The 5,000-nt window shown below is 49.6% G+C and overlaps 8 non-coding genes across 8 annotated transcripts; 5 read left to right on the top strand and 3 right to left on the bottom strand.

Annotated features, from left to right (window-relative positions):
- The first annotated feature begins 1,309 nt into the window (after positions 1 to 1,309).
- On the top strand, positions 1,310 to 1,381 carry TRNAW-CCA (transfer RNA tryptophan (anticodon CCA)). The gene has a single exon. It is a non-coding gene; the product is annotated as a tRNA-Trp (tRNA).
- Positions 1,382 to 1,452: 71 nt separating this feature from the next.
- On the bottom strand, positions 1,453 to 1,523 carry TRNAG-GCC (transfer RNA glycine (anticodon GCC)). The gene has a single exon. It is a non-coding gene; the product is annotated as a tRNA-Gly (tRNA).
- A 1,166-nt stretch (positions 1,524 to 2,689) lies between these two features.
- TRNAN-GUU (transfer RNA asparagine (anticodon GUU)) lies at positions 2,690 to 2,763 on the top strand. The gene has a single exon. It is a non-coding gene; the product is annotated as a tRNA-Asn (tRNA).
- A 243-nt stretch (positions 2,764 to 3,006) lies between these two features.
- On the top strand, positions 3,007 to 3,078 carry TRNAW-CCA (transfer RNA tryptophan (anticodon CCA)). The gene has a single exon. It is a non-coding gene; the product is annotated as a tRNA-Trp (tRNA).
- Positions 3,079 to 3,149: 71 nt separating this feature from the next.
- On the bottom strand, positions 3,150 to 3,220 carry TRNAG-GCC (transfer RNA glycine (anticodon GCC)). The gene has a single exon. It is a non-coding gene; the product is annotated as a tRNA-Gly (tRNA).
- A 1,138-nt stretch (positions 3,221 to 4,358) lies between these two features.
- TRNAN-GUU (transfer RNA asparagine (anticodon GUU)) lies at positions 4,359 to 4,432 on the top strand. Its single transcript has one exon. It is a non-coding gene; the product is annotated as a tRNA-Asn (tRNA).
- A 243-nt stretch (positions 4,433 to 4,675) lies between these two features.
- Positions 4,676 to 4,747, top strand: TRNAW-CCA (transfer RNA tryptophan (anticodon CCA)). The gene has a single exon. It is a non-coding gene; the product is annotated as a tRNA-Trp (tRNA).
- Positions 4,748 to 4,818: 71 nt separating this feature from the next.
- TRNAG-GCC (transfer RNA glycine (anticodon GCC)) lies at positions 4,819 to 4,889 on the bottom strand. Its single transcript has one exon. It is a non-coding gene; the product is annotated as a tRNA-Gly (tRNA).
- Positions 4,890 to 5,000: the final 111 nt, after the last annotated feature.

The following is a 5,000-nucleotide window of genomic DNA, read 5'->3' as shown; positions in this document are numbered from 1 at the left end:
ATGAATGTTTTTGCATTTGCTGAGGTCACTGGCTTGGGACTAGTGTTGTGCTTATCAGGGCATGATGGCAGGCTGCTCCCGACAGAAGTGGCTCATAGAAGGCAGCCTCCAGATCACCAGCACTATTGTGTTTCAGATCATGTCACTGAACTCTCCTCCTTAAAAATCCTTCCCACTGTCTTTGCCAAATTCCCTGTCCTCCCCGAAATGCTGGGGTGAAACGGGCAGAGTTCTGAGCCCTGCGTCCCTTTATGCGTCCCTACAGCCCTGGTCGGGCACAGCCCTGGTCGGGCTTAGACCACTGGGGCCTCTGGAGAGCAAGACCTCCAGAAGCCTATGGTCAGGCCTATTGCACAGGCATTTTGTGCCTGGCCATTCCGGGATTGTTGTGTTTCAAGGCCCAGCCATCAATACTAATGTGATGGCTTTCCCTGAGAACCCTCATGTCCCTGTCCTCCCAAGAGCCCGAGCTTTTATGTAAAATAAGGAGTGCACCTTGGGCCTTCCCCTTTGCGCTCTCTGCCCCCTCTCTTTCTCCAAAGCTGAGCTCTGCAGGTAAATGTATCTATCTGAGTGAGGGGCTAGGGAGGGCCTTGCCCAGCAGTCTTACAAAGCAAGAGTTCAGAGAAAGCACCTGCTCTGGGAAGAAGACTCCGCTCACAGAGAAGACAAGTCTAACATGCCACAGTGAAGATTGGATGGGCAAGACACACGCCTGACAGGCTGGTAGAACACCACCAGAGGAGCAGATAGCTACGCTAAGAAGGCCACAGAAAAGTCATACATGTATCTCATACACTGGGACTGGTTGTAATACTGGCCCTAACACCATTAGACAGTAGTCTGCGCATCATAACACCCAACAGTGACAAGACACTAAGCAAATGACAAATGCTGCATAGGATAAAGACGCCTTATATAACACAAGCTCAAGGCAGGCGCGCACACATAAAGATATATGTTGAGTCTCAGGAGATGTGTTTTTGTCACTAGTCTCTGTGGCGCAATCGGTTAGCGCGTTCTGCTGTTAACCGAAAGGTTGGTGGTATAAGCCCACCCAGGGACGTTTCCTTTTGCATGCATGAAGCACTTTAATAAATCATAGTAATGTGCCTTTGGTCTAGAGCTCCTGCGTGAGACCCTTTCCCTGAACATTTCAATCCTCTGCGTTCTCTCTGCACCTGCACTCAATTTCATCAATAGGATGGAAAACAAAAAGCCAAACCTTGTAATACAACCCTAGGCACATAAGGAGGTGGGCAAAAATGAAAAGGCTCACAACATTTGCTGATGTGACTCCAAAAGCAAGGACCTCGTGGCGCAACGGTAGCGCGTCTGACTCCAGATCAGAAAGTTGCGTGTTCAAATCACGTCGGGGTCACTGTTTCCCATTTTATGCCCCACTGAGTTCCCATATTTGATTTAGAAAGCAAAGTCAAAAGAACACAGCCTTGCATTGGCCGGGAATCGAACCCGGGCCTCCCGCGTGGCAGGTGAGAATTCTACCACTGAACCACCAATGCTTCACATGTGTAGCTTAGAGACAGAGCTCTGTCCAAGACAGTGATGAGGCGCACGCACTCAAATTGCACACCTATGAACAAAGTGTGTGCAACAGACATTGGAATGCCAACGTTTCACATGATGGCAAGAATCAGATGCAGGAGACTATAAGTATGAATGTTTTTGCATTTGCTGAGGTCACTGGCTTGGGACTAGTGTTGTGGTTATCAGGGCATGATGGCAGGCTGCTCCCGACAGAAGTGGCTCATAGAAGGCAGCCTCCAGATCACCAGCACTATTGTGTTTCAGATCATGTCACTGAACTCTCCTCCTTAAAAATCCTTCCCACTGTCTTTGCCAAATTCCCTGTCCTCCCCGAAATGCTGGGGTGAAACGGGCAGAGTTCTGCGCCCTGCGTCCCTTTATGCGTCCCTAACTCGCTCCCAACGCGGCCTACAGCCCTGGTCGGGCACAGCCCTGGTCGGGCTTAGACCACTGGGGCCTCTGGAGAGCAAGACCTCCAGAAGCCTATGGTCAGGCCTATTGCACAGGCATTTTGTGCCTGGCCATTCCGGGATTGTTGTGTTTCAAGGCCCAGCCATCAATACTAATGTGATGGCTTTCCCTGAGAACCCTCATGTCCCTGTCCTCCCAAGAGCCCGAGCTTTTATGTAAAATAAGGTGTGCACCTTGGGCCTTCCCCTTTGCGCTCTCTGCCCCCTCTCTTTCTCCAAAGCTGAGCTCTGCAGGTAAATGTATCTATCTGAGTGAGGGGCTAGGGAGGGCCTTGCCCAGCAGTCTTACAAAGCAAGAGTTCAGAGAAAGCACCTGCTCTGGGAAGGAGACTCCGCTCACAGAGAAGACAAGTCTAACATGCCACAGTGAAGATTGGATGGGCAAGACACACGCCTGACAGGCTGGTAGAACACCACCAGAGGAGCAGATAGCTACGCTAAGAAGGCCACAGAAAAGTCATTCATGTATCTCATACACTGGGACTGGTTGTAATACTGGCCCTAACACCATTAGACAGTAGTCTGCGCATCATAACACCCAACAGTGACAAGACACTAAGCAAATGGCAAATGCTGCGTAGGATAAAGACGCCTTATATAACACAAGCTCAAGGCAGGCGCGCACACATAAAGATATATGTTGAGTCTCAGGAGATGTGCTTTTGTCACTAGTCTCTGTGGCGCAATCGGTTAGCGTGTTCGGCTGTTAACCGAAAGGTTGGTGGTTCAAGCCCACCCAGGGACGTTTCCTTTTGCATGCATGAAGCACTTTAATAAATCATAGTAATGTGCCTTTGGTCTAGAGCTCCTGCGTGAGACCCTTTCCCTGAACATTTCAATCCTCTGCGTTCTCTCTGCACCTGCACTCAATTTCATCAATAGGATGGAAAACAAAAAGCCAAACCTTGTAATACAACCCTAGGCACATAAGGAGGTGGGCAAAAATGAAAAGGCTCACAACATTTGCTGATGTGACTCCAAAAGCAAGGACCTCGTGGCGCAACGGTAGCGCGTCTGACTCCAGATCAGAAGGTTGCGTGTTCAAATCACGTCGGGGTCACTGTTTCCCATTTTATGCCCCACTGAGTTCCCATATTTGATTTAGAAAGCAAAGTCAAAAGAACACAGCCTTGCATTGGCCGGGAATCGAACCCGGGCCTCCCGCGTGGCAGGCGAGAATTCTACCACTGAACCACCAATGCTTCACATGTGTAGCTTAGAGACAGAGCTCTGTCCAAGACAGTGATGAGGCGCACGCACTCAAATTGCACACCTATGAACAAAGTGTGTGCAACAGACATTGGAATGCCAACGTTTCACATGATGGCAAGAATCAGATGCAGGAGACTATAAGTATGAATGTTTTTGCATTTGCTGAGGTCACTGGCTTGGGACTAGTGTTGTGGTTATCAGGGCATGATGGCAGGCTGCTCCCGACAGAAGTGGCTCATAGAAGGCAGCCTCCAGATCACCAGCACTATTGTGTTTCAGATCATGTCACTGAACTCTCCTCCTTAAAAATCCTTCCCACTGTCTTTGCCAAATTCCCTGTCCTCCCCGAAATGCTGGGGTGAAACGGGCAGAGTTCTGCACCCTGCGTCCCTAACGCGCTCCCAACGCGGCCTACAGCCCTGGTCGGGCTTAGACCACTGGGGCCTCTGGAGAGCAAGACCTCCAGAAGCCTATGGTCAGGCCTATTGCACAGGCATTTTGTGCCTGGCCATTCCGGGATTGTTGTGTTTCAAGGCCCAGCCATCAATACTAATGTGATGGCTTTCCCTGAGAACCCTCATGTCCCTGTCCTCCCAAGAGCCCGAGCTTTTATGTAAAATAAGGTGTGCACCTTGGTCCTTCCCCTTTGCGCTCTCTGCCCCCTCTCTTTCTCCAAAGCTGAGCTCTGCAGGTAAATGTATCTATCTGAGTGAGGGGCTAGGGAGGGCCTTGCCCAGCAGTCTTACAAAGCAAGAGTTCAGAGAAAGCACCTGCTCTGGGAAGGAGACTCCGCTCACAAAGAAGACAAGTCTAACATGCCACAGTGAAGATTGGATGGGCAAGACACACGCCTGACAGGCTGGTAGAACACCACCAGAGGAGCAGATAGCTACGCTAAGAAGGCCACAGAAAAGTCATACATGTATCTCATACACTGGGACTGGTTGTAATACTGGCCCTAACACCATTAGACAGTAGTCTGCGCATCATAACACCCAACAGTGACAAGACACTAAGCAAATGACAAATGCTGCATAGGATAAAGACGCCTTATATAACACAAGCTCAAGGCAGGCGCGCACACATAAAGATATATGTTGAGTCTCAGGAGATGTGCTTTTGTCACTAGTCTCTGTGGCGCAATTGGTTAGCGCGTTCGGCTGTTAACCAAAAGGTTGGTGGTTCAAGCCCCCCCAGGGACGTTTCCTTTTGCATGCATGAAGCACTTTAATAAATCATAGTAATGTGCCTTTGGTCTAGAGCTCCTGCGTGAGACCCTTTCCCTGAACATTTCAATCCTCTGCGTTCTCTCTGCACCTGCACTCAATTTCATCAATAGGATGGAAAACAAAAAGCCAAACCTTGTATTACAACCCTAGGCATATAAGGAGGTGGGCAAAAATGAAAAGGCTCACAACATTTGCTGATGTGACTCCAAAAGCAAGGACCTCGTTGCGCAACGGTAGCGCGTCTGACTCCAGATCAGAAGGTTGCGTGTTCAAATCACGTTGGGGTCACTGTTTCCCATTTTATGCCCCACTGAGTTCCCATATTTGATTTAGAAAGCAAAGTCAAAAGAACACAGCCTTGCATTGGCCGGGAATCGAACCCGGGGCTCCCGCGTGGCAGGCGAGAATTCTACCACTGAACCACCAATGCTTCACATGTGTAGCTTAGAGACAGAGCTCTGTCCAAGACAGTGATGAGGCGCACGCACTCAAATTGCACACCTATGAACAAAGTGTGTGCAACAGACATTGGAATGCCAAC

The sequence above is a fragment of the Triturus cristatus genome, chromosome 4_2 (genome assembly GCF_964204655.1).
Source record: "Triturus cristatus chromosome 4_2, aTriCri1.1, whole genome shotgun sequence".
Classification (NCBI taxonomy): domain Eukaryota; kingdom Metazoa; phylum Chordata; class Amphibia; order Caudata; family Salamandridae; genus Triturus; species Triturus cristatus.
This window is presented reverse-complemented; position numbering and strand designations above follow the sequence as displayed.